The following is an 11,675-nucleotide window of genomic DNA, read 5'->3' as shown; positions in this document are numbered from 1 at the left end:
TATTTTACTTCATATTGTCATGTCTCCAAGCAGATTGTGGACTTTTGCTGGAAATCAGTTGAAAATACACCAAACAGCTTATTTTACTTCAATTTGGTCATGTCTCCAAGCTCCCCACACTGCGTTTTGCCCAAATTAGGCCTCCCACGGCCAGATCTGTCCCAAAACGACCAAACGCTGGAACAGGCTGTACAGAGTGTGGGACTTTTGCTGTAAATCAGTTTAAAATTCACCAAACAGCTTATTTTACTTCAAATTGTGATGTCTCCAAGCTCCCCACGCTGCGTTTGCCAAATTAGGCCTCCCACGGCCAGATCTGTCCAAAAAGTCCACGGCTGACACAGGATGTACAGAGTGTGGACTTTTGCTGGAAATCAGTTGAAAATTCACCAAACATCTTATTTTACTTCAAATTGTGATGTCTCCAAGCGCCCCACGCTGCGTTTGCCAAATTAGGCCTCCCACGGCCAGATCTGTCCAAAACGACCAACGCTGACACAGGCTGTACAGAGTCTGGACTTTTGCTGGAAAATCAGTTGAAAATTCACCCCAAACAGCTTATTTTACTTCAAATTGTGATGTCTCCAAGCTCACCACGCTGCGTTTGCCAAATTAGGCCTCCCATGGCCAGATCTGTCCAAAACGACCAATGCTGACACAGGCTGTACATAGTGGGGACTTTTGGGGGAAATCAGTTGAAAATTCACCAAACAGCTTATTTTACTTCAAATTGTCATGTCTCCAAGCAGAGTGTGGACTTTTGCTGGAAATCAGTTGAAAATTCACCAAACAGCTTATTTTACTTCAAATTGTCATGTCTCCAAGCTCCCAACGCTGCGTTTGCCAAATTTAGCCCTCCCACGGCCAGATCTGTCCAAAACGACCAATGCTGAAACAGACTGTACAGAGTGTGGACTTTTGCTGGAAATCAGTTGTAAATTCACCAAACAGCTTATTTTACTTCAACTTGTGATGTCTCCAAGCTCCCCACGCTGCCTTTGCCAAATTAGGCCTCCCACGGCCAGATCTGTCCAAAACAACCAACGCTGACACAGGCTGTACAGAGTTTGGACTTTCGCTGGAAATCAGTTGAAAATTCACCAAACAGCTTATTTTACTTTCAAATTGTCATGTCTCCAAGCTCCCCACGCTGCGTTTGCCAAATTAGGCCTCCCACGGCCAGATCTGTCCAAAACTACCAACGCTGACACAGGCTGTACAGAGTGTGGACTTTTGCTGGCAATCAGTTGAAAATTCACCAAACAGCTTATTTTACTTCAAATTGTCATGTCTCCAAGCAGAGTGTGGACTTTTGCTCGAAATCAGTTGAAAATTCACCAAACAGTTTATTTTAATTCAACTTCTGATGTCTCCAAGCTCCCCACGCTGAGTTTGCCAAATTAGGCCTCCCACGGCCAGATCTGTCCAAAACGACCAACGCTGACACAGGCTGTACAGAGTTTGGACTTTTGCTGGAAATCAGTTGAAAATTCACCAAATACAGCTTTTTTTTACTTCAAATTGTCATGTCTCCAAGCAGAGTGTGGACTTTTGCTGGGCAATCAGTTGAAAATTCACCAAACAGCTTATTTTACTTCAAATTGTCATGTCTCCAAGCAGAGTGTGGACTTTTGCTGGAAATCAGTTGAAAATTCACCAAACAGCTTATTTTACTTCAAAATTGTCATGTCTCCAAGCTCCCCACGCTGCGTTTGCCAAATTAGGCCTCCCACGGCCAGATCTGTCCAAAACGACCAACGCTGACACAGGCTGTACAGAGTGTGGACTTTTGCTGGAAATCAGTTGAAAATTCACCAAACAGCTTATTTTACTTCAAATTGTCATGTCTCCAAGCTCCCAACGCTGCGTTTGCCAAATTAGGCCTCCCACGGCCAGATCTGTCCAAAACGACCAACGCTGACACAAGCTGTACAGAGTGTGGACTTTTGCTGAAAATCAGTTGAAAATTCACCAAACAGCTTATTTTACTTCAAATTGTCATGTCCCCAAGCAGAGTGTGGAACTTTTGCTGGAAATGAGTTGAAAATTCACCAAACAGCTTATTTTACTTCAAATTGTCATGTCCCCAAGCAGAGTGTGGAACTTTTGCTGGAAATGAGTTGAAAATTCACCAAACAGCTTATTTTACTTCAAATTGTCATGTCGCCAAGCAGAGTGTGGACTTTTGCTGGAAAATCAGTTGAAAATTCACCAAACAGCTTATTTTACTTCAAATTGTCATGTCTCCAAGCTCCCCACGCTCCATTTGCCAAATTGGGCCTCCCACGGCCAGATCTGTCCAAAACGACCAACGCTGACACAGGCTGTACAGAGTGTGGACTTTTGCTGGAAATCAGTTGAAAATTCACCAAACAGCTTATTTTACTTCAAATTGTGATGTCTCCAAGCTCCCCACGCTGCGTTTGCCAAATTAGGCCTCCCACGGCCAGATCTGTCCAAAACGTCGATCGCTGACACAGGCTGTACAGAGTGTGGGACTTTTGCTGGAAATCAGTTGAAAATTCACCAGACAGCTTTATTTTACTTCAAATTGTGATGTCTCCAAGCTCCCCACGCTGCGTTTGCCAAATTAGGCCTCCCACGGCCAGATCTGTCCAAAAACGACCAACGCTGACACAGGCTGTACAGAGTGTGGACTTTTGCTGGAAATCAGTTGAAAATTCACCAAACAGCTTATTTTACTTCAAATTGTGATGTCTCCAAGCTCCCCACGCTGCGTTTGCCAAATTAGGCCTCCCACGGCCAGATCTGTCCAAAACGACCAATGCTGACACAGGCTGTACAGAGTGTGGACTTTTGCTGGAAATCAGTTGAAAATTCACCAAACAGCTTATTTTACTTCAAATTGTCATGTCTCCAAGCAGAGTGTGGACTTTTGCTGGAAATCAGTTGAAAATTCACCAAACAGCTTATTTCACTTCAAATTGTAATGTCTCCAAGCTCCTCACGCTGCGTTTGCCAAATTAGGCCTCCCACGGCCCAGATCTGTCCAAAACGACCAACGCTGACACAGGCTGTACAGAGTGTGGACTTTGGCTGGAAATCAGTTGAAAATTCACCAAACAGCTTATTTTACTTCAAATTGTGATGTCTCCAAGCTCCCCACGCTGCGTTTGCCAAATTAGGCCTCCCACGGCCAGATCTGTCCAAAACAACCAACGCTGACACAGGCTGTACAGAGTGTGGACTTTTGCTGGAAATCAGTTGAAAATTTCACCAAACAGCTTATTTTACTTAAAATTGTGATGTCTCCAAGCTCCCCACGCTGCGTTTGCCAAATTAGGCCTCCCCACGGCCAGATCTGTCCAAAACGACCAATGCTGACACAGGCTGAACAGAGTGTGGACTTTTGCTGGAAATCAGTTGAAAATTCACCAAACAGCTTATTTTACTTCAAATTGTCATGTCTCCAAGCTCCCCACGCTGCGTTTGCCAAATTAGGGCCTCCAACGGCCAGATCTGTCCAAAACGACCAACGCTGACACAGGCTGTACTTTTGCTGAAAGTCAGTTGAAAAATTCACCAAACAGCTTATTTTACTTCAAATTGTCATGTCTCCAAGCTCCCCACGCTGCGTTTGCCAAAATTAGGCCTCCCACGGCCAGATCTGTCCAAAACGACCAACGCTGACACAGGCTGTACAGAGTGTGGACTTTTGCTGGAAATCAGTTGAAAATTCACCAAACAGCTTATTTTACTTCAAATTGTCATGTCTCCAAGCAGAGTGTGGACTTTTGCTGGAAATCAGTTGAAAATTCACCAAACAGCTTATTTTATACTTAAAATTGTGATGTCTCCAAGCTCCCCACGCTGCGTTTGCCAAATTAGGCCTCCCACGGCCAGATCTGTCCAAAACGACCAACGCTGACACAGGCTGTACAGAGTGTGGACTTTTGCTGGAAATCAGTTGAAAATTCACCAGACAGCTTATTTTACTTCAAATTGTGATGTCTCCAAGCTCCCCACGCTGCGTTTGCCAAATTAGGCCTCCCACGGCCAGATCTGTCCAAAACTACCAACGCTGACACAGGCTGTACAGAGTGTGGACTTTTGCTGGCAATCAGTTGAAAATTCACACCAAACAGCTTATTTTACTTCAAATTGTCATGTCTCCAAGCAGAGAGTGTGGACTTTTGCTGGCAATCAGTTGAAAATTCACCAAACAGCTTATTTTACTTCAAATTCTGATGTCTCCAAGCTCCCCACGCTGCGTTTGCCAAATTAGGCCTCCCACGGCCAGATCTGTCCAAAACGACCAATGCTGACACAGGCTGTACAGAGTGTGGACTTTTGCTGGAAAACAGTTGAAAATTCACCAAACAGCTTATTTTACTTCAAAATTGTCATGTCTCCAAGCAGAGTGTGGACTTTTGCTGGAAATCAGTTCACCAAACAGCTTATTTTACTTCAAATTGTCATGTCTCCAAGCAGAGTGTGGACTTTTGCTGGAAATCAGTTGAAAATTCACCAAACAGCTTATTTTACTTCAAATTCTGATGTCTCCAAGCTCCCCACGCTGCGTTTGCCAAATTGGGCCTCCCACGGCCAGATCTGTCCAAAACGACCAACGCTGACACAGGCTGTACAGAGTGTGGACTTTTGCTGGAAATCAGTTGAAAATTCACCAAACAGCTTATTTTACTTCAAATTGTCATGTCTCCAAGCTCCCCACGCTCCGTTTGCCAAATTGGGCCTCCCACGGCCAGATCTGTCCAAAACGACCAACGCTGACACAGGCTAGTGTGGACTTTTGCTGGAATAAGTTGAAAATTCACCAAACAGCTTATTTTACTTCAAATTGTCATGTCTCCAAGCAGAGTGTGGACTTTTGCTGGAAATCAGTTGAAAATTCACCAAACAGCTTATTTTACTTCAAATTGTCATGTCTCCAAGCAGAGTCTGGACTTTTGCTGGAAATCAGTGGAAATTCACCAAACAGCTTATTTTACTTCAAATTGTCACGTCTCCAAGCAGAGTCTGGACTTTTGCTTGAAATCAGTGGAAATTTACCAAACAGCTTATTTTATTTCAAATTGTCATGTCTCCAAGCTCCCCACGCTCCGTTTGCCAAATTGGGCCTCCCACGGCCAGATCTGTCCAAAACGACCAACGCTGACACAGGCTGTACAGAGTGTGGACTTTTGCTGGAAATCAGTTGAAAATTCACCAAACAGCTTATTTTACTTCAAATTGTGATGTCTCCAAGCTCCCCACGCTGCGTTTGCCAAATTAGGCCTCCCACGGCCAGATCTGTCCAAAACGTCCAACGCTGACACAGGCTGTACAGAGTGTGGACTTTTGCTGGAAATCAGTTGAAAATTCACCAGACAGCTTATTTTACTTCAAATTGTGATGTCTCCAAGCTCCCCACGCTGCGTTTGCCAAATTAGGCCTCCCACGGCCAGATCTGTCCAAAACTACCAACGCTGACACAGGCTGTACAGAGTGTGGGACTTTTGCTGGAAATCAGTTGAAAATTCACCAAACAGCTTATTTTACTTCAAATTGTGAGGTCTCCAAGCTCCCCACGCTGCGTTTGCCAAATTAGGCCTCCCACGGCCAGATCTGTCCAAAACGACCAATGCTGACACAGGCTGTACAGAGTGTGGACTTTTGCTGGAAATCAGTTGAAAATTCACCAAACAGCTTATTTTACTTCAAATTGTCATGTCTCCAAGCAGAGTGTGGACTTTTGCTGGCAATCAGTTGAAAATTCACCAAACAGCTTATTTTACTTCAAATTGTGATGTCTCCAAGCTCCCCACGCTGCGTTTGCCAAATTAGGCCTCCCACGGCCAGATCTGTCCAAAACGACCAATGCTGACACAGGCTGTACAGAGTGTGGACTTTTGCTGGAAATCAGTTGAAAATTCACCAAACAGCTTATTTTACTTCAAATTGTGATGTCTCCAAGCTCCCCACGCTGCGTTTGCCAAATTAGGCCTCCCACGGCCAGATCTGTCCAAAACTACCAACGCTGACACAGGCTGTACAGAGTGTGGACTTTTGCTGGAAATCAGTTGAAAATTCATCAAACAGCTTATTTTACTTCAAATTGTGATGTCTCCAAGCAGAGTGTGGACTTTTGCTGGAAATCAGTTGAAAATTCACCAGACAGCTTATTTTACTTCAAATTGTGATGTCTCCAAGCTCCCCACGCTGCGTTTGCCAAATTAGGCTCCACGGCCAGATCTGTCCAAAAACTACCAACGCTGACACAGGCTGTACAGAGTGTGGACTTTTGCTGGAAATCAGTTGATAATTCACCAAACAGCTTTTTTTACTTCAAATTGTCATGTCTCCCAGCTCCCCACGCTGCGTTTGCCAAATTAGGCCTCCCACGGCCAGATCTGTCCAAAACGACCAACGCTGACACAAGCTGTACAGAGTGTGGACTTTTGCTGGAAATCAGTTGAAAATTCACCAACAGCTTATTTTACTTCAAATTGTCATGTCTCCAAGCTCCCCACGCTGCGTTTGCCAAATTAGGCCTCCCACGGCCAGATCTGTCCAAAACGACCAACGTTGACACTGGCTGTACAGAGTGTGGACTTTTGCTGGAAATCAGTTGAAAATTCACCAAACAGCTTATTTTACTTCCAATTGTCATGTCTCCAAGCAGAGTGTGGACTTTTGCTGGAAATCAGTTGAAAATTCACCAAACAGCTTATTTTACTTCAAATTGTCATGTCTCCAAGCAGAGTGTGGACTTTTGCTGGCAATCAGTTGAAAATTTCACCAAACAGCTTATTTTACTTCAATTTCTGATGTCTCCAAGCTCCCCACGCTGCGTTTGCCAAATTAGGCCTCCCACGGCCAGATCTGTCCAAAACGACCAATGCTGACACAGGCTGTACAGAGTGTGGACTTTTGCTGGAAAACAGTTGAAAATTCACCAAACAGCTTATTTTACTTCAAATTGTCATGTCTCCAAGCAGAGTGTGGACTTTTGCTGGAAATCAGTTGAAAATTCACCAAACAGCTTATCTTACTTCAAATTGTCATGTCTCCAAGCAGAGTGTGGACTTTTGCTGGCAATCAGTTGAAAATTCACCAATCAGCTTATTTTACTTCAAATTGTGATGTCTCCAAGCTCCCCGCGCTGCGTTTGCCAAATTAGGCCTCCCACGGCCAGATCTGTCCAAAACTACCAACGCTGACACAGGCTGTACAGAGTGTGGACTTTTGCTGGAAATCAGTTGAAAATTCACCAAACAGCTTATTTTACTTAAAATTGTGATGTCTCCAAGCTCCCCACGCTGCGTTTGCCAAATTAGGCCTCCCACGGCCAGATCTGTCCAAAACGACCAATGCTGACACAGGCTGAACAGAGTGTGGACTTTTGCTGGAAATCAGTTGAAAATTCACCAAACAGCTTATTTTACTTCAAATTGTCATGTCTCCAAGCTCCCCACGCTGCGTTTGCCAAATTAGGCCTCCCACGGCCAGATCTGTCCAAAACGACCAACGCTGACACAGGCTGTACTTTTGCTGGAAATCAGTTGAAAATTCACCAAACAGCTTATTTTACTTCAAATTGTCATGTCTCCAAGCTCCCCACGCTGCGTTTGCCAAATTAGGCCTCCCACGGCCAGATCTGTCCAAAACGACCAACGCTGACACAGGCTGTACAGAGTGTGGACTTTTGCTGGAAATCAGTTGAAAATTCACCAAACAGCTTATTTTACTTCAAATTGTCATGTCTCCAAGCTCCCCACGCTGCGTTTGCCAAATTAGGCCTCCCACGGCCAGATCTGTCCAAAACGACCAACGCTGACACAGGCTGTACTTTTGCTGGAAATCAGTTGAAAATTCACCAAACAGCTTATTTTACTTCAAATTGTCATGTCTCCAAGCTCCCACGCTGCGTTTGCCAAATTAGGCCTCCCACGGCCAGATCTGTCCAAAACGACCAACGCTGACACAGGCTGTACAGAGTGTGGACTTTTGCTGGAAATCAGTTGAAAATTCACCAGACAGCTTATTTTACTTCAAATTGTGATGTCTCCAAGCTCCCCACGCTGCGTTTGCCAAATTAGGCCTCCCACGGCCAGATCTGTCCAAAACTACCAACGCTGACACAGGCTGTACAGAGTGTGGACTTTTGCTGGCAATCAGTTGAAAATTCACCAAACAGCTTATTTTACTTAAAATTGTGATGTCTCCAAGCTCCCCACGCTGCGTTTGCCAAATTAGGCCTCCCACGGCCAGATCTGTCCAAAACTACCAACGCTGACACAGGTTGTACAGAGTGTGGACTTTTGCTGGAAATCAGTTGAAAATTCACCAAACAGCTTATTTTACTTCAAATTGTCATGTCTCCAAGCAGAGTGTGGACTTTTGCTGGCAATCAGTTGAAAATTCACCAAACAGCTTATTTTACTTCAAATTCTGATGTCTCCAAGCTCCCCACGCTGCGTTTGCCAAATTAGGCCTCCCACGGCCAGATCTGTCCAAAACGACCAATGCTGACACAGGCTGTACAGAGTGTGGACTTTTGCTGGAAAACAGTTGAAAATTCACCAAACAGCTTATTTTACTTCAAATTGTCATGTCTCCAAGCAGAGTGTGGACTTTTGCTGGAAATCAGTTGAAAATTCACCAAACAGCTTATCTTACTTCAAATTGTCATGTCTCCAAGCAGAGTGTGGACTTTTGCTGGCAATCAGTTGAAAATTCACCAATCAGCTTATTTTACTTCAAATTGTGATGTCTCCAAGCTCCCCGCGCTGCGTTTGCCAAATTAGGCCTCCCACGGCCAGATCTGTCCAAAACTACCAACGCTGACACAGGCTGTACAGAGTGTGGACTTTTGCTGGAAATCAGTTGAAAATTCACCAAACAGCTTATTTTACTTAAAATTGTGATGTCTCCAAGCTCCCCACGCTGCGTTTGCCAAATTAGGCCTCCCACGGCCAGATCTGTCCAAAACGACCAATGCTGACACAGGCTGAACAGAGTGTGGACTTTTGCTGGAAATCAGTTGAAAATTCACCAAACAGCTTATTTTACTTCAAATTGTCATGTCTCCAAGCTCCCCACGCTGCGTTTGCCAAATTAGGCCTCCCACGGCCAGATCTGTCCAAAACGACCAACGCTGACACAGGCTGTACTTTTGCTGGAAATCAGTTGAAAATTCACCAAACAGCTTATTTTACTTCAAATTGTCATGTCTCCAAGCTCCCCACGCTGCGTTTGCCAAATTAGGCCTCCACGGCCAGATCTGTCCAAAACGACCAACGCTGACACAGGCTGTACAGAGTGTGGACTTTTGCTGGAAATCAGTTGAAAATTCACCAAACAGCTTATTTTACTTCAAATTGTCATGTCTCCAAGCTCCCCACGCTGCGTTTGCCAAATTAGGCCTCCCACGGCCAGATCTGTCCAAAACGACCAACGCTGACACAGGCTGTACTTTTGCTGGAAATCAGTTGAAAATTCACCAAACAGCTTATTTTACTTCAAATTGTCATGTCTCCAAGCTCCCCACGCTGCGTTTGCCAAATTAGGCCTCCCACGGCCAGATCTGTCCAAAACGACCAACGCTGACACAGGCTGTACAGAGTGTGGACTTTTGCTGGAAATCAGTTGAAAATTCACCAGACAGCTTATTTTACTTCAAATTGTGATGTCTCCAAGCTCCCCACGCTGCGTTTGCCAAATTAGGCCTCCCACGGCCAGATCTGTCCAAAACTACCAACGCTGACACAGGCTGTACAGAGTGTGGACTTTTGCTGGCAATCAGTTGAAAATTCACCAAACAGCTTATTTTACTTAAAATTGTGATGTCTCCAAGCTCCCCACGCTGCGTTTGCCAAATTAGGCCTCCCACGGCCAGATCTGTCCAAAACTACCAACGCTGACACAGGTTGTACAGAGTGTGGACTTTTGCTGGAAATCAGTTGAAAATTCACCAAACAGCTTATTTTACTTCAAATTGTCATGTCTCCAAGCAGAGTGTGGACTTTTGCTGGCAATCAGTTGAAAATTCACCAAACAGCTTATTTTACTTCAAATTCTGATGTCTCCAAGCTCCCCACGCTGCGTTTGCCAAATTAGGCCTCCCACGGCCAGATCTGTCCAAAACGACCAATGCTGACACAGGCTGTACAGAGTGTGGACTTTTGCTGGAAAACAGTTGAAAATTCACCAAACAGCTTATTTTACTTCAAATTGTCATGTCTCCAAGCTCCCCACGCTGCGTTTGCCAAATTAGGCCTCCCACGGCCAGATCTGTCCAAAACGACCAACGCTGACACAGGCTGTACTTTTGCTGGAAATCAGTTGAAAATTCACCAAACAGCTTATTTTACTTCAAATTGTCATGTCTCCAAGCTCCCCACGCTGCGTTTGCCAAATTAGGCCTCCCACGGCCAGATCTGTCCAAAACGACCAACGCTGACACAGGCTGTACAGAGTGTGGACTTTTGCTGGAAATCAGTTGAAAATTCACCAAACAGCTTATTTTACTTCAAATTGTCATGTCTCCAAGCAGAGTGTGGACTTTTGCTGGAAATCAGTTGAAAATTCACCAAACAGCTTATTTTACTTCAAATTGTGATGTCTCCAAGCTCCCCACGCTGCGTTTGCCAAATTAGGCCTCCCACGGCCAGATCTGTCCAAAACGACCAACGCTGACACAGGCTGTACAGAGTGTGGACTTTTGCTGGAAATCAGTTGAAAATTCACCAGACAGCTTATTTTACTTCAAATTGTGATGTCTCCAAGCTCCCCACGCTGCGTTTGCCAAATTAGGCCTCCCACGGCCAGATCTGTCCAAAACTACCAACGCTGACACAGGCTGTACAGAGTGTGGACTTTTGCTGGCAATCAGTTGAAAATTCACCAAACAGCTTATTTTACTTAAAATTGTCATGTCTCCAAGCTCCCCACGCTGCGTTTGCCAAATTAGGCCTCCCACGGCCAGATCTGTCCAAAACTACCAACGCTGACACAGGTTGTACAGAGTGTGGACTTTTGCTGGAAATCAGTTGAAAATTCACCAAACAGCTTATTTTACTTCAAATTGTCATGTCTCCAAGCAGAGTGTGGACTTTTGCTGGCAATCAGTTGAAAATTCACCAAACAGCTTATTTTACTTCAAATTCTGATGTCTCCAAGCTCCCCACGCTGCGTTTGCCAAATTAGGCCTCCCACGGCCAGATCTGTCCAAAACGACCAATGCTGACACAGGCTGTACAGAGTGTGGACTTTTGCTGGAAAACAGTTGAAAATTCACCAAACAGCTTATTTTACTTCAAATTGTCATGTCTCCAAGCAGAGTGTGGACTTTTGCTGGAAATCAGTTGAAAATTCACCAAACAGCTTATCTTACTTCAAATTGTCATGTCTCCAAGCAGAGTGTGGACTTTTGCTGGCAATCAGTTGAAAATTCACCAATCAGCTTATTTTACTTCAAATTGTGATGTCTCCAAGCTCCCCGCGCTGCGTTTGCCAAATTAGGCCTCCCACGGCCAGATCTGTCCAAAACTACCAACGCTGACACAGGCTGTACAGAGTGTGGACTTTTGCTGGAAATCAGTTGAAAATTCACCAAACAGCTTATTTTACTTAAAATTGTGATGTCTCCAAGCTCCCCACGCTGCGTTTGCCAAATTAGGCCTCCCACGGCCAGATCTGTCCAAAACGACCAA

At 44.8% G+C, this 11,675-nt stretch overlaps 1 protein-coding gene across 1 annotated transcript in view; it reads left to right on the top strand.

The window, feature by feature from the left end:
- Positions 1-11,675, top strand: part of LOC146971665 (uncharacterized) — a 94,277-nt gene that overhangs the window by 71,817 nt on the left and 10,785 nt on the right. The gene's annotated exons all lie outside the window — the stretch shown is intronic.

This window comes from Trachurus japonicus, chromosome 16, assembly GCF_045865225.1.
Source record: "Trachurus japonicus isolate A0001 chromosome 16, Traja_1.0".
NCBI classification, from domain to species: Eukaryota; Metazoa; Chordata; class Actinopteri; order Carangiformes; family Carangidae; genus Trachurus; species Trachurus japonicus.
The sequence above is the reverse complement of the archived record's forward strand: the minus strand, read 5'-3'. Positions and strand labels throughout refer to the sequence as shown.